The following is a 25,484-nucleotide window of genomic DNA, read 5'->3' on the forward strand; positions in this document are numbered from 1 at the left end:
AATGAAATATCTGGAACAGAACAATCTGTCTCATCAGCCCATTGGGCAGAGATCATAACTGTCTTGCAGGAATTTGAAGCGACTTGTCAGTGACTTTCCACTGAGTAGGGGGAAAAATACTGTAGTTTTCTTTAATGAGCCAGTGGAGGTAAAGGGGGACCCACAAGATGGTGACCTTTTGAGAAACTGTATGAAATCTCATCATTACATTATGTGATCGTTTATTATTACAATAGGGAGGATTCTTTATTATTATCACTGCCAAACTTGTTTCTAATTACCGGCTGGGTTAAAAGCAACCTAATTTGTGTCGAAATTTCATAGACTCACTAAATTGGAATACATCAAGGCAACTTCCTGTTTTATACAAAACAACCTTTTTTTTGTAAACAACAATGAATGAATTGGGTTCTTTGTGAAAAGTAATCTAATAACCCCCACTTGTGGCTCTCCCATTTTGAGTGGCTTTATAATTACATATATCGGTAATCCCAATGTGCGCATTTTTTTTTTATGCACATTTCTTCAGAAGATGCTGATAAACATTCATGATGGAGGGGGGGATCCAAGCATGTTTGAAAGGTATTGCAGTGCATCCCACCATCCCAAACCAGCCTAATCCATCCATCCATCCATCCATCCATCCATCCATCCATCCATCAGTTGAGCCGCTTATCATGACTAGTGTCACAGGTGTGCCGGAGCCTCTCCCAGCTGTCTTGCGGCAACATCCACTACTGTCTATTAGTGTCTACACTGGAAAACAACTTCCTTTTTTATTACTATAATGGTGTTATTATAAAAATCTATTTTTGTGTTTGACTGCGCCACAGCATATGCAATATACTGCGTGGACATGCTGTGGAACAATTGCTCCGCGTGGGTCCGGTCAGTACACGGATGCGTGAGGATGGCGGGGTGTGGTGAAACAAATTAAGAGGTAGTGAGTAGTAGTGTCGTGCGATGAGGTTCATGGCTGGTGAGACACTGACGTCATCACAGTCAGATTTACAAACATTAACTCTACAGAGTAGCTGTCGTGCGACGAGACAGCAAGCAGGTGGAAAGTTGATAAAAGTTCGCTCAGCCAGATGCAGGAATATTGTGAGTTTTCTTTATTTGAAGTTGATATCAGTTTTCGGCAGACCCCAGGTAACACTGCTCTCCAGGTTGTCCTTTGTTCCTCTTCTTCCTCCTCGAAGTGACTCACTCAGTCTGGCTTTAAAGGTGCTTCACCTGAGCTTCTGGCCAATCGGGTCCCAGCGGCAATTGGCCATTCCCAGGTGGTTGCAATCACCTTCTCAGAGTTAATTAGTGGTCGCCCAACTCTACTGTTTTGGATGGGGAGTAATGCGTACCTTTCTCCCATCCAAAATCCAGAAAAGACAAAATTATTTAACATTTCTTTTGGCATCATGACAGTAGCTTATTCACCATTTGATTGGCAACAGTGAACAGTGTTTTGTTTAAAATGTCATGTCAGCCTTCTTTACATTTACAAACTGGAGCATAGAAAAAATAATAAAAAAAAAAACGTTATCGTGTTGTAGCCGTTGAGGAAGGAGGACACAAGACTGAACATAGACGTTTTTATTCCAACGGCTAACAAGTGGATCTGACTGAAACAGAAATGTAGTGAAATATATGTAAGATAAACCCGCCCCCTCCTGTGCACCTGCTGGGTGAGATGCCTGGTCCTAGTGCCCGCCATACAGCCCCACCAGAACACCCAGAAGGAAAGTCAAGGTGAAAACCATCGTTCGGTGGTGCAGGTGAAGTTATTCGGGCAGGTGACCCGGGTGAGACCTGAGTGGGGGAGCGACACTCAAACCTGGCATGCCGCGGTGAGGCTGGAGGTTTCGGAGGGCGTCCGCGACGTGAAAACCAGGTGTCCTCGCCTGGAACTAAATGAGCCGGTTTGAGCCTATCTACTGAAATGCCCTCCCTTCGCCCACCCATATCGAGCAGAAAACTCTATTCACCGTGTTCGAGCACTCTAAACGGGCCATCGTATGCCGGCTGGAGGGGAGAGCGGTGAGCATCGTGACGCACAAAGACAAACCGGGCTGACCTAAGAGCAGACGGAACAAATACTTTGGGGACACAGTGGTGAAATGGTGCTGGAGTCAGGGGCTCTCCTGGCAAAAAGGGGAAAAAAGGTGCACCCGAAGCTTCAGGCAGAAATTCACCAGGGACGCAGAGCGGCTGGCCGAGCACTAACTCTGCCGGAGCGGCCTTAAGGTCTTCTTTTGGGGCCGTACGTAACCGAGCAGGACCCACGGAAGCCGGTCGACCCAGTTACCGTCCGATAGTGCGGCTTTAAATGACCGGTGGAAACGTTCACACATCCCGTTTGCCTGCGGGTGGTAGGCCATAGTACGGTGTACCTGCACACCCAAGGATTGCGCCATGGCCGACCAGAGCTCAGACACAAACTGGGGGCCCCTGTCCGAAGTGATGTCGGATGGTGTGCCAAAACGCGTGACCCAGGACGACAGAAATGCACGCTATATCTGCCAAGGTCGTGGAGGACAGGGAGACTGCTTCCGGCCACCTAGTAGTCCGATCGACCATAGCGAGGAATTGCATGCACCCCTGCGAAGGAGGCAGGGGCCCGACCAAATCCACATGGACGGAGTCAAATCTCCTGGCCGAAATTGGAAGTTTCCAGGTTTGTCCGGGTGTGCCTGTGGACTTTGGCGCGCTGACATGTCACGCATGCAGCTGCCCACTTCCTGACGTCCTTTCGTAATCCAGGCCAGACAAACTTGGCCCCAAGTACAGTAAAGTCTCGTTATATCGATATTCAAGGGAGTCCGAAAAAATATCGATATAACCGGGACTATCGATATATCCGAACCTGTTTGCATGTAATTTTCTCCGTGCGTGCATAGAAATAGTATCGATATAACCGGGACTATCGATATATCCGATATCGATATAACGAGACTTTAATGTAGTTTGACTGATTCCCGGACGCAAGGGTGTGAGAGGGAATGAATAGAATCAAAAATTTGCCGACGCCACTCCTGCGGAACCACGGCACGAGTGCGACCTGTAGACACATCGCAGAGGAGAGCGGAGCACCCCTTCACACAGTGCCACCTCCTCAAGCTTCAGGGCCGTGCCTGCTGCTTTGAGTTCGTGGATGTCCGGATCCTCAGATTGGGCGGTGGCCATCTCTCAAAAATCCACCCTGAGCAATAAAGTTCCATTGGAATTCCCGTCCGTGGAAGCACACAGTCACCGACCTGGAGCCCAAGTTGGCGATGGGCGAGCCTTAAGCTGCGCACAGGGGAGGCTCGCACCCACCTGCCGTCTTGTCCGCGGCGGTGGGCGTCAGCAGGCTGACTTGTGATCCGCTGTCCACAAGGAAACGTCTTCCTGACGAGGAGTCCGTTATGAAAAGAAGCTCGATTTCGTTGCCAGCGCCCATGGCTGCTACTGGGTGCCGGCGTTGGGAGTTTTCCGGAGCCTTGTGGCGGCAGGGTGGGTACGCAGCATTGAGCCTTGGCGCCAAACCCCTGATGGAAAAAACAGACGGTCTTCCCATGCTGCTTCTCCTATACCACTCCGGCCACGACGGTTGGATTGATGCTCGATGCCCCTTCACCGAGGGATTCTCGCCGTGTCGCCCGAAGCACTCGATCCGCTTCTTCAGCCAACCCATGATAGTCGCCGGTGGCTCGGCATATCGAGTTAGCTAGCATGGCGCGCACTGAGGCTGGTAGCTGTCGGAGGAATATGTGGGGGAAAAGGAATCCGCCCTCATCCGAACTTAAAAGCGATAGCATTTTGTCCATGAGATCCACTGCTGTTCCGTCGCCGAGTCCGGAAAGGGAAAGAAGCCTGTCTGCTCTCTCAGAGGCCGATAACGTGAACCGTCTGAACAGCAGGTGTTTGAGCGCCGCTCTGTGGAGGTGCGCGTAAGAGCGGCAGCACACGACGAGTAGTCTGCTTGTTGAGAGACGGCACGACCAGATAATACTTCGGCTCATCTGTCGTAATGCCACGTCGGTGGAAAAGCGCTTCCACATGCTGGAACCACAAAGCCGGATCTCTGTGCCAGAACCCGGGCAGCCTCCTGGCTGAAGCGGCGGCTGCGAGTTGGAGCATTGGTCGTGACGACATGGCCGAGGAAGATACCTCTTCATCGGTCGACAGGAACATTTTAAACGTCGGGGTCACCAGTGTAGCTGTTGAGGAAGGAGCACACAAGACTGAACGTAGACATGTGTTTATTCCGACGGCTAACAAGTAGGTATGACTCAAACAGAAAATGCAGTGAAATATATGTAACATAAACCCGCCCCCTCCTGTACACCTGCTGGGTGAGATGCCTGGTCCTAGTGCCCGCCACAGTGTTACCTTTACTTATAAATGAAGACCATGCGCCGCTCCTTCTGAAGAAAGGCATCAATAACTTCTTTGTAGAAGCCTTCCTTATCTTTCTTCAGTTTTAAAAGTCTCTCTGTCTCAATGAAGCTCACTGCCAGTGAAGAAAGTCATCCTTGATCAGTCCTGTTCCGACTGTATGTTTTCAGTCTTTCAGTGCTGAGAATGACCGATCCACTGATGCTGTAGTAGCTGGAACAGTGAGCACGAGCTGGAGCAACTTCGTCGCCTCAGGAATAGTTTCAATGAGATCCTTCTGGGCCAAAAAGCCGAGAAGCTGTCCAGGAGATTTACATCCATCCCTCACTGTTTGTGAGCTACACATATATCTCCTATTTCGATTGAAAGTCCAGTTTAGAAAATTCTTTCAATTTAGATATGTAATCCTCCATTCTGAAAATAAGGCCCAGCAACACGAAAAAATGACTGGATGGTTGCCCTTAACTTGCTGTTTACTGTAGCTTGCTGTCACTAATTCTATTTGTAGAATTATTCTACAAATTATTACAAATTATTATTATCTACTATTATTCAGCAACCGAGGAGTCGCCAGAAGAATCTCTGGAATCATCAGCATCCCCTGTCATGAGGCAGGAGAACTGTGTGCCCCACCTATGGACACAGTTTTGATAAAAATAAAATAAACACTGTAGTACAGTATTTATAATGTACAGTGACTGTACATTATATACACCAGCTAAACTGTAGAAATTTAGTTCATATACTAAAAGTGTTTGAACACTTTAATAGCGATATGCAGAGGGACAGCAATGCGGTCTCTACGGAAGAGGATTAGGGCCACTGAAGAAAAAAAATACGGTTGGCAAAATTCTGACTTTAATCTCAGAATTCTGACTTTAAAGTCAGAATTATTTTCGTTGTAACTTTAAAGTCAGAATTCTGACTTTATTCTCAGAATTCTGACTTCAAAGTCAGAATTCTGACTTCAAAGTCAGAATTCTGACTTAGTAACGTTCGTGGAGCTATTCATGTTTGTCCTCGTCAGCGTGTACAAGACGTAAGTGTGGCTCGGAAGAAAGGACATACAGTAATGTCATCCCCTATCGACCTTTTGCGTGGCCGAGGAGTGTCGGAAGACATCCTTTCTCTTTTGGAGGAGCCGAGGGTGAGTAAACAGTGTGTTGTGTTTGTTTCCTTTAATGGCTGTTGTGTCCATAGTTAACGTGCTCCGCAGAGCTGATAGCTCCGTTGCTCGTCCGAGTACTGTATGAGTGGATGCACCCGGTTTACATTCGTGAATAAATAGTAACCATTTATGAATGACAGTGGCCGGTTGGAGAATCACTGCAGTTAAAATCATCGTGAATTGAACACAATGTGATCACACATTCTGTCGTAGTTCTGTGTGTACATCATTTTAAGTACCGTTTAGGCACACGCACGCATCAACGAAGTCAAAAGTTGATGAACTGCTGTCTGAATAGGGACTTTATTTATGATAGTTGCATGTTGGAAGGCAAATATTTCCCCGTCATTTTCAAGCATCAATGTACCTTTGTCCATTATTAACAGTTTTCAACGTTTTATAGTTGCAACATATATGCCTGTGTGTTTGATTTACAATTGTTGAGATCAGTATTACATGTGTGCTTCATATTTTAAAATTAAGTGATTATATGTTATGATGATTGAACGTTTTTTTTTATTTTTCTTGTTCTTCTGCAGATTGACGGTGATGCATAGCACTGATGGACGATTCCACGCTTGCCAATTATGTCCCTTGTTATGGAGACCGGATTGCACTCTTCAATTTTTGTAAGACGAAACAGCTCCCAACCAAAAGAAAAAAATGGACTTTTGGAAAAATTGCGTGAAAAAATGAAAGTCAGGAAAGATAGCGAGAAAGTAGACACTGTGTCAAAGACACAAGAAGCAAGACAGACAAGGAGGCAGAAAACAACGAGAAATGTAGCAATTGGATGGATACACAGTGATGGAAAAATAATCAAACAGGTGAGGGAGAAACAGGGAGGGGGGTACCAGAAAACTTCAAATGTCCACAGAAGCTGGGTTAGAAGACATTCTCAATGAAGGAAAAAAAACTGTTTTTCCCTGATGGAATTTCTCCTAAAGGCTCAGAATTGGACATTCAGTTTGAGGTGTGGGATTTCAAACAAAATCTCCTCACTGATGAAACCTGCCAGTCCATTGGCAATATGTATGAGGCTGCAAAACTTACATTGTTGCACTTTTATATTGCAACAAGGCCAAAAGATGACCACTATGATGACAGCACTGCATCCAAAGAAGTCTTGGTTTTGTCACACGATGCCAGTGACTACAACACTGAAATTGAAGAGGTCTCTGTTGATTCAAGTGAAATCTACACGGCATTCAACATTTCTTCTGATTCTTCATACAGCACAGAGGGAAATGCTGACATCACATTGATATATGACGGTCCACCCGATCCACAAGATGTGATGACAATCAGTGTCCACTACACTGACACGTTGAGTGACATGATCATAGCATTTTCTGAAAATGCTATCTTGAACAAATCACTCATTGTGAAACGCATACTCCCAGATAATACAGAAGAAGCTGGCATTGGATCTGGAGTATTGAGAGATGTTCTCACATGCTTCTGGCAACAATTCTATGACCGGTGCACCCTTGGTACAACAATTAAAGTGCCATTTATTTCGCCATGATTTTCCAGCAGTAAAGTGGAAAGCAGTTGGGAGAATCCTTGTGAAGGGTTACCAAGATTGTTGCTATTTCCCAAACAAACTTGCGTTTCCTTTCCTCGAGCAGGTGCTTTTCAACTTGGTCTACAGTCCTTGATAACTACGGCTGTAGAAAAAGAATCTCTGCTGAAAGCTTTCCCAATATATTGCAAGAAATAGCACACAAAGAGCTGATCCAAAAGCCCATGTTTTTGATTGACTGCTGGAGGGAGGTTATTCTCCACCGTGTCCTGATCAGTCCAGAAGAACTAAACAAGTTGTGCTCGGACTTACAACCTGCCTCAAAAAAGGTCTGCCAACTGCTGAAATTTGCAACTGATTTAACCCCATAGCAGAAGGATGTGGCAAATCATCTGAAAAGGTTCATTAGAGAATTGGATGAATTCATGCTTCAGAAGTTTCTCCGTTTTTGTACTGGTTCTGATCTTGTTGTAACCAATGCCATTCTTGTGGAGTTTCAGGAAATGACGGAGTTTAGTAGAAGGCAGGTGGGGCACACATGTGGAAATGTTCTGCATATTGCTGACAGCTATGATAATTTCCCAGATTTCCGATCTGAATTCAACGCCGTTCTTGAAAACAATATCTGGGTGATGGACATTGTGTAGCTTTTTAATACCAAGAAACTGTGACTAAACTATCGTAGGTTGCATCAGCACGACATTACTTTTACACTACATTACAGTATATTGTTTTGTGTTATCAATAGGTTTGTTGAAACAAACTTAGCATTTTTGCTGTTTTATGGTTTGTATACAAATCACTTGCATTTTGTGTTATATTACAGTAATAGTTCTGTAAAGTTCTGTGGACTTTTTTATACAAAAAGGCCTAGGAAGTTATGCATAACCATCAGATGGTTGTTTATAATATCAGTTTTGCTGTATTAGTTAGGTGCATGTTTCTTTTGTTCAAAATTAAAGATTTCATTGCATTCAATTTTTGGCTCCACATGAATGTTGAAAGTTAATATATTGTGTGAAAAGGTGGTTTAATAACCTTTTACAGGTATTTTCTAATGGCTTTATAATTCTCACATCGAGGTGCAAGGTTGATTCTGGTTCTGACCTTCCTGTTTGGAGTCTCCAGCTATTCCAGATGCACCAATATTTCACTAACGTGTGTCAGGTTAATGGAACACACTAAATTGTCCTTGTCATTGTGAGAACTGGTGGTTGTTCATCTGTGCATTGCGCTTCGCTGGTAACTGGTTCAGGGTGTCCTCCGCCTACTGCCCAATGACTGCTGTGATAGGCTATACAGCACACCTCATGACTCTTGAGGATAAGGAGATAAGAAAATGGATGGAGAGGTTTTATAACACGATTAAGACATCCATCCACTTGTGATCTATCACAAGGGTCACAGGGCATGCTGGAGCCATGGCAAAGTTGTTTTAAATAATGTCTATGTACTTCCATCGTACCGCTGAAGAGTGCCATTGAGAGGAGTCGAAAAAAACAACTGGTTGTGGAGTAAATTTGAAGTTTCATTTTCACATCAGTACAAAGTCCAAAGATTGCATCAGTACACATGTCAAATATACTTCAGTAATTCCTCTCTCAACTTAACATACAAGTCACTCGCATTCAATGGATCTGATGGTGCGTGCCATTCATTTTCCTCCTTAAGCAGACAACACAGTTCAAATACAGTTTAATCACATGGAAAATCACCTTTTGTTGTGCACTCTTTCGTTCCAACAGGTTTTAATTCATCCTCTGCACTGTGCATCGCAGGAAATGAATACATGATCACTGGTCGACCGGAAGCTGTATCATTGTGCAATCTTCGTATTATTTTGTGTGAGTTCCACGTGTTCACAACTTCATCCAGCTCGTCCTGAACAAAAAGCAGCATTGTTTGAGGATGATATTTTCACCATTTATAAAATTAAAGAAAAAAGGCCCAAAAACATTATTCTACCTGACCTGCACAAGATTAAGAAAGCAGAACCGGATAAGACTTTTATCCAGAAAATCTCCTGTAAAGTGGCCATCATCCTGAAGAGTTTGAAATAAATTAATCCAAAATTGTACACTCTGTTTGTGAAGGGTGGACCACCACCCTTCAATACGCTGATTGGCTGTACTTCTTCCATAGAGGAAAATTTTCTCTGCAGCAAAATTGTCTGAGTGGTTCCGACACTAAAACATTTGCATCTGTTCGACACAACCGTTTTCTGTGCCCCTGTCACCACGGATCCTCTCTGGACATCCACCGACGCATGAAACTTTTTTTTATAAAATAACTTGCAACCACCTTAGGGTCACTGTTTGTGGTATAGGCTTCCGCCCAGAGCACATACCGGCTAAACCAGGCATGGGCAAACTACGGCCCGCGGGCCACATACGGCCCGTTAGGCTTTTTAATCCGGCCCGCCGAACTTGCCCAAATTATAGTACAAACAGTGTCTAAAACTCATGACAAAAAGTTAGCGAACAACAGGGCAGATAACTGAAAAGTTGCCTGTCCCAATTTTCACAACTTGAAGCACAAAGAGACAACTAATCACATTAAAAAACATTGTAACAAAGTATAAAGTTTTTTTTTAAATCAAGAATGCACCTACTACGAATGCTACCTTGCTTAATTTACGGTAAATGTGCATGGCCGTAGATTTTGCTGCAGTAGTCGATTGTCATTGCGGTGCACAATGCACCGTTTGCATTGCTTCCTACGAGCCACTAAGCCCCTTTCATAAGTCTCACGTACACATTACAGTCACGGTTTAATGTGAATTTACGTTTTTTAGCGTCACATATGTTGTTAGCTTCTTTTGAATCTTCTGGGCTGAGGTTCTGTGCATCTATTTTGGAAAATGACATGCAATTGCACGACTTTATAACGCTTGCGAAAGTCCGGAAGAAAGAAGCAGGCTTCTGATTGGCTGCCGTGCCGAGAATGCAAATTTCAACTGCAGGTAGTCTATGTTTGTGTGCTCGGCGACGGTACACGTGTTTTGTTTGTGCGTGTAGGCGAGGGCGTCAGTGAGGAGTTTGTTGAGCGCGCGGTCAGGACAAACCATCTATGATTTGGCGGAATTTAACACAAGTAGGTATTATTGAGCTTGAATATTTCGTTGTGTAATAATATGTTTTGAATTTTGAAAGTGATTCCATTTTTCAATAAATGTGGATTTCTTTAACTTTGCCCCTTCGATGGAAACTTTTTAAAAACAGACGCAATCTTGATAAATCACAGTGCATGTTATTTTAATCTATTTCCATTTCCTCCTCCAAGTATCTGCGAAATAGTATGTAAACGCCATATTCCTTGAGACAAATTTATTAACTGATCAGGGATATTTTTCACATTTGAAAGACAGTTAATAAATTGGGTTGTAGTGTTCTTACTGTGCTATGAGGTTTGTACATACTACATTTAAAGGCACCGGCACCATTTTTTGTTTTTGTTTCCCACTGACATCAGAAAAACGTTTTATAGCATCTAAAATACCCAAATCAGGCAGGCTGATATTTTTAGTTAAATGAAGAACACAAATAAAAATGACTTCAAATGAATCCGGAAATGGTCAGTTTCAGAAGGTCCCACCCCCCTGTTCGTGACGTCACGCCAAGACGTCTTGCCTTTGATCGAGAATCAAAACAATGGCTTCAGATTCGGAGAAGATGTTTTCTTGTTACTCATCCAGTTATGAATATGATTCAAATAGTTCTAAAGAGGAAAGCATAAATGTTTGCAATTGATTCAAGGAGTCCTCCCATATCAATTCGAGCCATCAATGACAGCAATTGTAGCACCCAGAAATGCAGAAGATTGCGCCCAAGCTCCGTTGGAAATGGGCTGATTTGTCAGCTGGGAATTTGTGTCAGCGAATATCAAATAGTTGTCTTGGTGCAACACACAACGATTCACCATGGCGTTATTTATGTGTTTTCTTTCTAATTTCACCATCAACACGGATCAACACGAAGTTTTCAGACCAAACAAAGTACCCAAAATGCATTGTATGTCGCTTTCTCGGTCAGGGGCGGTCCAAACGTGACGTCACATGGGGATCGTCATCAACTCGAAAACAAGACTTCATGAATATTCAGCGCAAGTCCTAAAACGTAAACTATAGCTATATGCTGTGGAATCTTTGTAAAATACGCTCAGTCGAAGTCATTTGAAGTGATTTTATAAATTATGGACATAACTTGTTCAGAGTATTTCCGGCCCAAACACTCCCTCCAAATGCTCCTGGCCCGGCCCCTCTGTCAAATTTTAGAACCCAATGCGGCCCGCGAGTCAAAAAGTTTGCCCACCCCTGGGCTAAACCCATCAATACAGCCATGAATGCCAATCCCATAGGGTTTTAATTTGTCATAGCCATCCATGTGCCAAAGAGCATTTGGCCCTCTACAGTTGTACTGCTGCCGTCTTAGGCGTCGTGCTCTTCTTATTCCCACGCCTACAGGGTCAACCAATTTTATAATTTGTCTCATTATATCTTGTGACACAACAAATCCGTTGTGAATGGCACGCAGATGTAGCCAACGATAACCTTGCATCTGTCCACTAGTCAGGATCTCGTGCTGGACAAAAGCCAACACATCTCCCAGGTCTGACTGGTTCTTTCTTCGAAAAAGACCTAGTCTTTTGCATATCCTTTTCAGAGTCCGAACACTTAAAATAATTTGAGCATTATGTGATAAAATTGCAAGTATTTCCTTATTGCTGAATCCAATTCTAAAGCATAGCTTGATCAAGTCATCCAAATCTGGAATTTCAGCCACTGTTTGGTTGCACCCTCGATCAGTCACTTTATCTGCACAAGAAAAGAAAGATGACAATTACAATCTGACAAAAACACCAGTGGGCATTTTGAAAACATGACTGTATGACAGTATGCGTGTTGTATATAGTTGTTTTTAACAATGTTTTCGCTTATGATAGTGTTAGTTCAAACGTAAGTAACTTCATCAGAATCAGAATCAGAATCATCTTTATTGCCAAGTATGTAGAACACACAAGGAATTTGTTTCCGGTAGAACACGCTGCACTAGTATCGTCGTCAAAAAAAACTGCTAAGTGGCACTATACAGTTCCATTTTGGCTACTGTTGAAAGAGTTCAAAGAGTTAATGGCTTGGGGGAAGAAGCTGTTTAAATGTCTGCTGGATTTGGTGCGCATGGATCGGTAGCGCCTGCCTGAGGGGAGTAGCTGGAAAAGGTGGTGGGCAGGGTGCGGAGGGTCCAGTAGGATTTTACGCGCCCTAGTTTGGATTCTTGCAGTGTGCAAGTCCTCGAGAGTGGGTTGGGCGGTGCCAATGATTTTTTCCGCCGTCCTAACTGTCCGTTGAAGTCGGATTTTGTCCATTTTTGTGGCGGCCCCGAACCAAACGGTGATGGAAGAACACAGGATGGATTCGATGACAGCCGTGTAGAAATGTTGCAGCACCTCCTGTGGCAGGCCATGGTTCTTTAGCAGCCTCAGGAAGTACATTCTCTGTTGGGCCTTTTTCAGGATAGAGTTGGTGTTGACCTCCCACTTCATGTCCTGGGAGACTGTGATTCCCAAGAACTTGAAGGTCTCAACGGTTGACACCAGGCAGTTGGATAGTGTGAGGGGTAGCTGTGGTGATGGATGTTTCCTGAAGTCCACGATCATCTCAACTGTCTTGAGCGTGTTCAGCTCCAGGTTGTGACGGCTGCACCAGAGCTCCAGCTGCTCCACTTGTTGTCGGTACGCAGACTCGTCGCCGTGGTGTCGTCTGCGAACTTTATGAATTTGACAGCTGGGTGCGTTGAGGTGCAGTCGTTCGTGTAGAGAGAGAAGAGCCATGGAGAGAGGACGCATCCCTGTGGGGCTCCAGTGCTCGTGGTTCGTGTTGTGGATGATATACAGTAAAGTCTCGTTATATCGATATCGGATATATCGATAGTCCCGGTTATATCGATACTATTTCTATGCACGCACGGAGAAAATTACATGCAAACAGGGTCGGATATATCGATAGTCCCGGTTATATCGATATTTTTTCGGACTCCCTTGAATATCGATATAACGAGACTTTAATGTATTTCCCAGTCTGACCTGTTGTGTCCGTCCTGTCAGGAAGCTGAGGGTCCACTGGCAGATCGTGCGGGACACACCAAGCTGGAGAAGTTTGGGGATGAGGAGTTCTGGGATGATGGTATTGAACGCAGAGCTGTAGTCCACAAAAAGGATCCTTGCGTAGGTTCCTGTGTTGTCAAGGTGGTCGAGGATGTGGTGCAGTCCGATGTTGACTGCATCCTCCACAGACCTGTTTGCCCGGTAGGCAAACTGAAGAGGATCTAGCAGAGGTCCGGTGATGTTCTTTAGGTGGTTCAGCATGAGGCGTTCAAAGGACTTCATGACCACAGACGTCAGAGCGACAGGTCTATAGTCGTTCAATCCCGAGGGTGCTGGTTTCTTTGGAACTGGGACGATAGTAGACTGTTTGAAGCAGGATGGGACTTCACACTGCTCCAGGAATCTGTTGAAGATTTGTGTGAAGACCGGAGCCAGCTGGTCAGCGCAGACTATCAGGCAGGAGGGGGACACTCTGTCAGGTCCTGCAGCTTTCTTGATCTTCTGCTGCTTGAAGAGCCGTCTAACGTCCAGTTCGTGGATCTGTAGGGCAGAGGGCGGAGATACGGTAGTTTCTGGTAATGGTGGGCAGACCGGGGAAATGGGGGTGTCCTTTTCAAATCGGCAAAAGTATGTATTTAACTCATCAGCCATACCATTGTTGTACACTGCTTGGGGGGAAGGTAAACGATAATTTGTTATTGCTTTCAGGCCATTCCACACCGATGCAGAGTCGTTAGCGGAGAACTGTTTGTTAAGCCACTCTGCATAACTTTTCTTTGCGATGTTAATTTCCTTCGTCAGCCTGTTTCGGGCGAGTTTGTAAACTGCTCGATCGCCGCTTTTAAATGCGGATTCTTTCTCTTTCCTAAGCTGCCTGAGTTTGGGAGTGAACCATGGCTTGTTGTTGTTGAATGAGCGGAAGGACTTTGTTGGTACACACATGTCCTCACAGAAACTGATGTATGATGTTACACTGTCTGTGTATTCATCCAATGTGCCCGTTGAAGTTTCAAAGACGCTCCAATCAGTGCAGTCTAAGCATTCTTGTAGCGATAACTTTGCTTCATCTGTCCATGCTTTAACTGTCTTGACTACCGGTTTTACACATTTGAGTTTCTGTTTGTATGTGGGAATTAAGTGGATTAAATAGTGGTCAGAAATACCCAATGCTGCATGCGCAACAGACTGGTATGCGCCTTTGAGTGCTGTGTAACAATGATCTAGAATGTTTTCTCCTCTGGTGAAACAGTCAATATGCTGCTTATATTTGGGAAGTTCACGGTTTAAACGTGTTTGATTAAAATCGCCCAAAATGATCAGGGGTGATTCTGGATATTTTCGTTCGACATGGTTCGCTAGCGTTTGTATACACGCGTTAGCATTAGCTTGTGGCGCGATGTACACCGCAACGAGAATAAAGGAAGTGAACTCACGTGGCGAGTAGAATGGCTTGCAGTTGAGAGACAGCGATTCCAAACCAGGGCTGCAGTGTGCGTCAAGCATCGTGACATCGGTGCACCATTCTTCGTTGATGTAGAAGCATAGTCCACCGCCTTTGGATTTCCCCGATTGCTCCGTGTCACGGTCGGCCCGAAGGAGACGGAATCCGGGTAGGTGTAGCGCGGAATCCGGGTGGCGGTCACTGAGCCAGGTCTCAGTGAAGCACAGCGCAGCAGAGCGGGCAAACGTTTTATTGGTCTTTGTGAGAAGCAGGAATTCTGACTTTAAAGTCAGAATTCTGATAATAAAGTCAGAATTTTGCCAACCGTATTTTTTTCTTCAGTGGCCCTAATCCTCTTCCGTAGGTCTCACTGCAGAGAAAGCCAGCATGCAGTTAGCATAGTCAATGCGCAATCCACGGTGAGGCTCAGCTGGCTGCTCACCGCTAGTCTCTGCTTCGTATTTGAACGGTAATTTTGAAAATTCAGCGATTTTGAAAAAAAATCCAAAATGGTGAAGTTAAATGGAAAAGAACTTTAAAGTACAAATCACTAAATATAACTGTTTAATGTATTTTTTCATTTGATATTTCCATGATGACAGGTGAGGCACGGCCTCACCTGCCTCCCCTGACAGCATGTCACTGGTGAGTAGTGACTTCTTTTGCAAGTGCTGACAAATCATTTCTTTTTTTTTCCTTGTATTCCCTGGAACACAGAACAGCCACTGTGTCAACACTGCTTGCCTGACACAATGTTGAAACATGGAAGAAAACTTATTGATACACAATATATCCCTCAAAAAGGCAGCTGCACATCACTCGTAACTCCACAAATAGGTTTCTGGATATTGTTGCTTTTGCTGGCTGCTATCACAGTCAAAGCTAACAAAAGGAAAACCACGGTGTGTGTGGTCTGATTAGAAAAAAAAAATAACAACAGCGTGTGACACGTGTAGTCAGAATGAACACAGCCTCTCTCATTACCAAGCCTTGGTGGAGACAAGCTGTCAGGCCGCAATCCACATGAGCCCAGTGCAGATGCTACGAAGCATCAGCCTCAGATCCCAACGCGTAAAGGAAAGTGGATGTCGGCGAGAATCAGCATTTGGAAATATTTATGGAAGAAAATCTCTAATTTTGATCACTGTGCATTTCTTCTGCATAGTCTGACAATTTATGAAACTGCCTTTAAGAAATTAAATAAGACAAACCAAGATCTATCCATGCAACACTTTCTACTTGTTTTATTTTTTAAGGTTTATAAAGGTTACCCAGGTTGATATGTTAAGATTCTATCAAGCATGTCGTTTTTCATTTCAATTTTGCATGACACAGTTATAAATATTAGCATTGCCATTATTAACATGAAATTTGATAACTGCACACTGTTTCAAATTGCAGGGAAGTGCTAATCAACTACACTGTCTCCAAGTATCCAATGTAACATGTATATATGTATGTATAAATACCGTATTTTCCGGTTTGTAAGGCACACCCAAAGGCCCTGGGCCTTATAATCAGTATTTAGCCACAAGTTGTGGCTAAATATTACTTCATATATATGTGAAGTAATATTTAGCCACAACTTGTCTCGCAACTACTGTCAGTATAGACCAGGGGTCTCAAACTCAATTTACCCGGGGGCCGCTGGAGGCAGAGTCTGGGTGAGGCTGGGCCGCATCGGTTTTTCCACAAGAAAATCACAGATAAAACATTCCAATGTTCTCAAAAGCTTTATTTTTAACACACAAAAAATGAATTAAATGAATAAAAAAAAAACGAACCAGTAATAAATAAATAAAATAATTTAATGATCATAAGGCAGTTACAGACGACTGAAAAACCCACAGTAAAAACAATTATTTTAATATTTTCAAATGTCTGTATTCACAGTTCTGTAATCTTTAACTTTCTTAACATAAAGAAAATATTGAACATTAACTGTCCTAAACATTGCTTATCTTGCCTACTTGTTCAGCTCCACACACAAGTTTCATTCATATCAATCATGCGGGCCGCACTAACATTAATCTTTCATATCAAGGCGGGCCGAAAAATATTATTTCGGGGGCCGCATTTGGCCCGCGGGCCGTGAGTTTGAGACCACTGGTATAGACCGACTCCATTTCCCCCCTGTCGAAGAAGTATATTTGGCAAACATATATTTATAAATTATATTTGGAAACCTTTTTCCATTCATTGAAGGTGCATGTGCCTTATACTCCGGTGCGCCTTATATATGGAATACGTTTGAAAACACTCATTGGGGGTGTGCCTGATAGTCCGGTTTGCCTTCTACACCAGAAAATACGGTATTCATATTTTCACTATTATAATAATAATAATACATTTCATTTGTAAGCGCCTTTCAAAACTCTCAAGGACACTTTAGAGTGACAGAATATTTTTTCTGCAGGTGAGCACTGGACAATGGGGGCGGCCCGGTAGTCGCGTGGTTAGCACGCCAGCTTCACAGTGCAGAGGTTGCCGGTTCGCGTCCCGTGCCGGCCTCCCTGTGTGGAGTCTGCATGTTCTCCTCGGGCCCTTGTGGGTTTTCTCCAGGTCCTCCAGTTTCCTTCCACATTCTAAAAACATGCATGGCAGGCAGATTAAACACTCCAAATTGTCCCGAGGTGTGAGTGACTGTTGTTTGTCTTTGTGTGCCCTGGGATTGGCTGGTAACCCCGCCTCGTGCCCGAAGACAGCTAGGATAGGCTCGAGCACCCCCCGCGACCCTAATGAGGAATAAGCAGTACGGAAAATGGATGGATGGATAGTCGACACTGTTAATCGTTTTTTTTGCAGATGAGTACCTGGTTCCATATATTACAAGCCCCAAAGTTTAGAGCCCCTAAATTCCACTTTTATGAAGTTTCATCGCATTTTGTCCTGTAAATTGCATACAACTTGGAATCCGCCTGCAAGTTACCATGTACCTCATGTGGCTTCAGATCAATGAGCATCTACAAATCGTTTCTCTTGACATTTCTCCTTTTGTATGGTCTATGTTACATGATTAAGTATTTAGGATAAAAATAAAAGAATTGTTAAAACTGAAGTCTGATATGCAGATATGCATATGCAGATATGCAGTCTGTCAACTACTTTCCTGATTGGGAGAAAACATTTGGCCCTACACTGCCTAATATGTCTCTTTCAGCCACTCAGCAGGGATCAAAGAGCTATTAAGAAGTATGCGTTGTGTGAACAGTGGAAAAATGCAAAGTCAGCAATATTTGATGCAGCTCAATGTCCTCATATAAAATGATCATGGGAGACTATAAAATGATTTTGACACGGGGCTTGATTTCATTGCGTGTGGGAAAGTTGCCAGAATGGAAATTGTAAACGGCTGGAAGATAATCAAACCATTTGCTTGTGATAATACACATACGCATTAGGCGGTAGGGAAGTGAGACATACCGTTTTTTTCTGACGAAAAACCGTCCCTCAACTGACTGCAGTTGCCAAAGCACACCTCAGTGTGGCGCCAGCGTGCTATGCAAGCAATTGACCCAGACGATGCAAACCTCGACTGATGGCACCCGTGGTCTTTCAAGCACGTCACGCCACGTTTCTGGAATGTAATTTTCACCGCATGAAATTCCCTGCCAGCTTTCCAAAACTGAGCATATTTCAATCAGCCTTATCTCTCCATTCACAGAAGAGTGGTTCAGTGAAGAAGCACTTCCAGGTGACGCAGGTCTGCCCAAATCCCCAGACAAGGCATTGAAACAATGCTTTGATCAATGGGATGGTTGAAATACAAGAGCAAATGCAGTCATCGACTTTGTCTTGGTTGTATTGGAAACAGCACTTTTAGCAAAGAACATTTTTGTGTCTCATTGTGCAAATGCTAAGAGGCTGACTGAGATCCGCTCAGAATACATAAATTAATGTAGTACTAATCCATGGATATGCTTTTACTTTTCTCCGGCTAAACATTTATCACATATTGTACTGAAGATGATTGCAGTACATTCAGACTGATGAACAATACGAGACCAATTCTGAGTTGACCAAAGGTGAGCAAATTTAGTATTTAAAAGAAAAAAAAGCAAAGTCATTTGTAAATGAGGTAAAACAAGAGATGTGATTTCTTTGTCCTCTATTCTTTGTTGTTTTAACAATTTGCACATTCCAGTAATCAGACAGATTTTAAACCATTCAGCAAAGGCCTAATCATCAAATTGGTCTCAAAGATTCCGCTGACCAATTTCCTTTGATGGGTTTTGAGAGCGACTTTTCCACCCTGATAGGCTCCAAAAACAGTGTTGATAGTCATAACTGGTAAACCTGTTCAGAGTTTCCAATTGAAAATCCTGTTGTGTGTGTGTAGTTAACACTGACTTCATTCGAGTCACTGAGTCTTTACTGGTGCTTAAAGCTGAACAATAACTAATTAGAAAGTGACCGAAATGGCACGATTCTCAAGCACTTACCCTCATTTGTTTTGTGGGTGAACTGGAGTATATACCACAGCTGGCATTGGGCAAGAAGTGGTTTTCCTCATGTATTTGTTGCCATCCAATTGCAGCTCACATCAAAGGAAACAAGCAACCGCATTCCCATTCATGGCAATTGATAATTTTGTTGTGATGACCACAACATGTATGCGACGCAGACCCTCAAAAGTCAGACATGTTGACCATTGGCACGATCTGGAGTAGTTCATGCTAGCCCACTAATATTGAGGATTTTTTAAAAAGTAGTTTGAGGTGGCCTAAGCAATGACAGAGGCTATTCTCCTGATTTCCACTGCTGTGAATTTGTAGCCCTGATGCTCAAATTACTGTATATTGTTGCTTTAAATCATGTAAGCTTTGTCATTCATTCAGATGCTCCCCCCTCCTCACGAACCATGCATGCCAGAGTTCAAACTGCATAATTGATAGCCTACAGTAAGTGTTTTTGTAGCACACGCAATGGAGGAGTATTTTCCCTATTGGTGACATGTTGTTGATGCAGAACAAAAATGACATGTTCTTAAATAAATAAAGCCCATGCGCCGCTCCTTCTGAAGAAAGGCAACAATAACTTCTTTGTTGAGGCCTTCCCTATCTTTCTTCAGTTTTAAAAGTCTCTTTGTCTCAATGGAGATCACAGCCAGTGAAGAAAGTCGTCCTTGATCAGTCCTGTTCCGACTGTATGTTTTCAGTCTTTTCAGTGCTGAGAATGACTGCTCCACTGATGCTGTGGTAGCTGGAACAGTGGTCATGAGATGGAGCAACTTTGTCGCCTCAGGAAGAGTTTCAATGAGATCCTTCTGGGCCAAAAAGCTGAGAAGCTGTCCAGGAGATTTACATCCATCCCTCACCGTTTGTGAGCTATACAGTCTGGTGTTGGTCTTCCTTTAACTATTATCTCCTGCTTTGATTTAAAGTCCAGTTTAGAAAATTCTTTCAATTTAGATATGTAATCCTCCATTCTGAAAATAAGGCCAAGCAACACGAAAAAAATGACTGGATGGTTGCATTTAACTTGCTAACTGCTGCTACTTTTTAAAATGTAGCAGCCTCATTCCCCGTTGTGCTTTAAAGAGCAGTGATGTTTGTTGTGGGCATTTTTGCGCACAGTTGTCCATGTTTTTATTTTTATTTTCCAGCAAGAAAGCAGAGGTTCGCTTGGGAATATGAAACATTAGAAAAACTGGCACGCACTGGTAAAGCGGGGCAAAGTTAGTTGCGGTTGAAGAAAAACGGGCCAGAAGAATGGTTCCCTGGTGTAAGTGGATGTGACAGCTCCTCGCCCAGGAGAGCACTTGTACTCAGCCCACACTGGAGGCCAGCAGGGCCACCTGTCACACAGATCTGTAACTAAACGACTCTATTAGCGAACACGCACAAAGGGTGGAGGAGGGGGATTGATCCACCCATACACACCGAAACCATCCGTTTTGTAATCCTATTTATCCGTGCGATGGTCGCCGGTGTGTTGTAGCTTATCCCAGAAATTTTGGGCAGTAGGCGGGGTACACCCTGAACTGCTTGCCAGCCAATCGCAGAGCAACAATCATTCACGCCACAATCACACCGAGGGATAATTTCAAATTGTTCTTCTAATCTGCCACGCGTGGTTTTGGAATGTGGCAGCAAACCGAGTACCGAGAGAAAACCAACAGGCAGAAAGAGCAAACCACAAAAGAAAGCCAGAGCCAAATTGTTGATGTTTGTGCATTGTGTGGTTTTGCAGAGTTCAATGGATGGGTGAAAAGTGTATTGGCAATTAGCGCTCTTCATTCCTTCATGTGAAGGCATTTCATGCAGTACACTGTAAAAATTGAGAAATGATTGCCAAAAATTATGTGATCTAACGTGGAGTGCAAAGGTGCATAAGGTGCACCCTCAATGAATGGTGTATTTTCAAACGTTTTACACAGATTATGGCACACTGGACTATAAGGCACAATGAATGAAAGTTATACAAATGTAAAATAAATAATATATAATAATAAATAAAAAAGGTAAAAAATAAAAAAAAAAGGTTTCCAAATAAATGTATAACGCACACAACATTATAAGTCGCAGCGTTTTCGCCTATTCTTACTGAAACCTACTATACCGTTTGTGTTTCAAGCTGCCGATCTACACTCCTGCTCTCATGACATAAAACCAAATTATCTTTGCACATTAGCCATAAATAGTGGCATCTGTTGAAGAAAATCAAGCCTTTTGGGTGTGCCTAATACATCAAGAAAATATCGTACTGTGGCCAGGCATCTCACCCAGCAGTTACACAGGAGGGGGCGGGTTTATGTTATGTATATTTTACTGCATTTTCTATGTTGGAACCAGATCCACTTGTTAGCCGTTGGAATAAACACATGTCTACATTCAGTCGCGTGTGCTCCCTCTTCAACGGCTACAGTACCTTTAATTACACATACATAAACATACCATATTTTCCGGACTGTAAGACGCACCCCTAATGCATGGTGTATTTTCAAACCTTTTCCATATACAGTGATACCTCAGTTTACGAACCCCTTGGCTTACAAACTTTTCGGTTTACAAACGTTAAATTTATGAAAATTTTACTTTGGCATACACACGGAGCTGCCACAAAGAGTGATGTGTCGTTCGCAAACGAGCCCGTTTTCCTAACAAGAAAATAGCAGCCGGCTTGTTTTAGTCCTCTCTTTAGTCCCCGCCCCCAGTTGTCGGTTAAAGCCACGTGATTGGTGAAGAACGCAGCAGTGAGGGGGTTAGGGGGTTACAGACAGCGAGAGACAAGCTCCATGTTAACGTTAGCATCAATATACTTCTGTGAGAAGTATGTTGCATAGCAAGTTTGGAAGCTAATGAGCCGTGTGCAGGCTAGCTCGCAGTAACTTCGTCTATGGATCCGGCAAGTTGACTTTCATTCCGATCGTTTGGCTGGATTTTTACCAATCATGAGGAACGGAAAACCATTCATGATAACGGTGAGTACTATCACAAAGTTATTTTAAATACAGTAAAGTCTCGTTATATCGATATTCAAGGGAGTCCGAAAAAATATCGATATAACCGGGACTATCGATATATCCGACCCTGTTTGCATGTAATTTTCTCCGTGTGTGCATAGAAATAGTATCGATATAACCGGGACTATTGATATATCCGATATCGATATAACGAGACTTTACTGTAATACATTCTGACATTTGGTTGAAAAGTGGCCGCGTCTGCGTCTGTGTGTGTGTGTGTGTGTGTGTCTGTGTGCGTGCGTGTGTGTGTGTGTGTGTGTGTGTGTGTGTGTGTGTGTGTGTGTCTGTGCGTGTGTCTGTGTGTGTGTGTGTGTGCGCGCGGGCGCAAGCGTGTTGTGGGTCTCACTGAAAAACATTTCTAAATATTTTACTTTTATGGCTCTCTTAGCCAAAAAGGTTCCCGGCCCCTGGGTTAAAGCCACGTGATTGGTCAAGAATGCAGCAGTGAGGGGCGGTGGTTTAAACATCAAAGAGACAGGCAGCCGACAGGGAGAGAGTGATGAAAATGGATAGAAAACAGTGAAATTTTGACTCGAGCCAATGGAGTCGTGGCTGCTGACAGTCGTTGCGAGACCTGTTGTGGCTCACTGTTATTTCACATGTAAGGCGCAGGTTCATCTTTTGAAGAAAATGAAGGTGTTTGGGTGATCCTTGTACACCGGAAAATACGGTAATCCATTCACCATACGCCGGTCATCATGAAATAAGGAAAACAATTACAAACATCAGCCAAGCGAGTAATGTGGAGTGCTCCACCGGGCTATTTTCTCGCATTCTCGATTGTGTTTTTATTTGATAAACATCATCGATTCAGTGGCAAAAAAGTATGTGTCAGTAAACCTGTCTCACAATCCTTATGGTGCTGTTGACTGTGTGTGGTTGCGAGTATTGGCAATTCAAACATTCTCCACAGGATGCTTATGTACAATGCCTTCTTCCATTGGCCTTTGGAAAACCCTGCCTAGCGACAAGTGGCCTTTCAAAACTCTGAAGAAAAAAAAAAAAAGTTTTATTCTTTCATTTCTTTTAAACCTATCGCAAAACAAAGTGGAATAAATTTGCAAAATTGAGGGGATGAGATTGTGTTAATCCGTGCATACAATGAGCTGTTGTAATTGCAGCACCTCATGACCCGATGAATGAGGTGGGGTTTCGATGAGAAATACGAGGACAGCAAGTCGGGTCTAAATGCTAATTAGTGGGAGATTCACGTTGAAAGCAACTTTCAAGACCATAGCGCACGTTATAGGATCAAATTCCAAAAGTTCATTGTTGATAAAATAGTGTTTCATGCTCCCTTTCTATTTCATTTCACTGGGGGTTCTATTTTTGAAGCCAATAATGGCCATACTGTATGAATGGGCTAATTGTTGCCATATTTGCATGTGGTTGTTTTATAACTGTAGTCTGGAAGTGTTTTTCTTCGACTGTAATTACGATATTTCGCGGTCTCAACGACATGCTACTATTTACACTTACTAACATTAACTCACAGAAACCAGACAGTGTAACATAAATAACAAGGATAATTTGTCGTCTTTTATTCAAATTACAAAGTTTACAATGCAATATTGAAAATTGAGGACCTTCTAATAGGGATTTAATCCACCCTGTATATTCACCATGAAGTGATTTCCATAATTTTCTTTTGACGACCTAATCCTTGAGTTCTTCGTTTCTTACTAGGCGGCTCCTCCATGCTTGCCTCCACGATTTTTACAAGCTGTTCCTTCAATTGCAACACGAGCAAAATGCAGAGTTTACCGCACGTGTACATGTAATGCTTTTATCAATCCTACCGTAGGCAGTGATAAAAAAATATACTGTACCTTGTTGGGGTAATTTGCTATACGAACATCTTTAAACATCTTTTTGCATTGTTTTATTTTTCTTGTACTTCCTTACACGTCATATCCTGCCCGCCTTTACATGATGTCACAACCTATACGTCACATCCCGTACCTCACATCCTATATGTCAACATTCTGTCCGTCTTATACAAATGCTCTCCCAACACGTCTATCTTCCTCTTCTCTCTGTCACTCCTCAACCGACCTCACAATGTCCCTGCTGTCTACAAGATTAAAATAACGTCTGTGTAAGCTCTCAGTTGTACAGGAGTGGTCCATCGATGAGAAGGTTTCTTCAGCCGTCATCTGTACAAATTTGAAGGTTTGGTCCGAAACCTTCAAATTTGTACAGATGACGGCTGAAGAAACCTTCTCATCGAAAGATTAAAATAACTTATTCTGTTCAACACCTGGCTTCCTGCTGATTTTACCACCCCACTTCTAACACCCTGAAGAGCGATCACTTTTAACCCATCATACCTGTATGATTGAGGATTAATTTTGCTGGTTTGCCGTGACAATTGTAGTGATCTGCGGCAGCATTGTCGTTGGCTACAAGCAGTTGAGACTGTTATGCGGCGAGACAGCAAGCAGGTGGAAAGATGATAAAAGTTCACTCAGCCAGATCCAGGAGGATATTTTGAGTTTTCTTTCAAATGTCCATTCTTGCTTGCTGTGGTTCATCTGATCTCTTAATTGGTTGATCTGTTCAATCAACATCCCCTCTCTCTGTTGAGAATATTGCATGAAACTTCTGATTTCTTTCACCAATTCCTCATCAAGTTGAACTCTGCTTGTACTCACTGTCTGAGCCTTAGGCTTCGCCACTGGTTCCATCTCACTCTGCTCGGTTCCAGCCTTGGCTTGGTAACTGTCAGACGCCTCATGGGAAAAAAAGAACAGCATCTTCTTGGGGCAACTCAAGCTCCTGGTTTCCTAGATCCTCTTCAGAACTCTCCAGTTCAGTTTGGTTGGCCCGTTCTGCACGACTTCTTCCTCGTCCCACCTTCTTCATCTTGGCTTCCTCTTATCTTTCTCCACTTTAGTAAGGCGTAACGATCCCACTTTCTTCATGAAGGGTGAAACTATCCCACCACTTCCACCAATTGTTATGCGGCGAGACAGCAAGCAGGTGGAAAGATGATAAAAGTTCACTCAGCCAGATCCAGGAAGGATATTTTGAGTTTTCTTTATTTGAAGTCATGATGGAAATCAGTTTTCAGCAGACCACAAGTAACACTGCTCTCCAGGCTAGCCTTTCTCCCTCTTCTTCCTCCTCGAAGTGACTTCCTCAGTCTGGTTTTCAAGGTGGTTCACCTGAGCTTCTGGCCAATCAGGTCCCAGCGGCAATTGGCCATTCCCAGGTGGTTGCACTCACCTTCTCAGAGACAATTAGTGGTCGCCCGACTGTACTGTTTTGGATGGGAAATGTGCACCATTGTCCCATCCAAAATCCAGAAAACATGAAATTATTTCACATTTATTTTGGCATCATGACAGAGACCAACTGGATTTGAGCTCAAATGGTCATTGTAAGATTGTTTCACAATTTAAAA

General features: G+C 43.3%; 2 pseudogenes across 1 annotated transcript; one reads left to right on the forward strand and one right to left on the reverse strand.

The window, feature by feature from the left end:
* Positions 1-5,446: 5,446 nt before the first annotated feature.
* LOC148891814 (uncharacterized) lies at positions 5,447-7,824 on the forward strand (annotated as a pseudogene).
* Positions 7,825-8,213: 389 nt separating this feature from the next.
* On the reverse strand, positions 8,214-24,943 carry LOC148891815 (uncharacterized; annotated as a pseudogene). The gene is made up of 3 exons (XR_016116472.1): positions 24,935-24,943; positions 9,038-9,437; positions 8,214-8,948 (listed from the first exon to the last, which is right to left on the reverse strand). The product of XR_016116472.1 is annotated as an uncharacterized LOC148891815 (transcript).
* Positions 24,944-25,484: the final 541 nt, after the last annotated feature.

Source organism: Hippocampus bargibanti, linkage group LG11 (assembly GCF_051943395.1).
Source record: "Hippocampus bargibanti isolate YZ-2025 linkage group LG11, ASM5194339v1, whole genome shotgun sequence".
Taxonomy (NCBI): Eukaryota; Metazoa; Chordata; class Actinopteri; order Syngnathiformes; family Syngnathidae; genus Hippocampus; species Hippocampus bargibanti.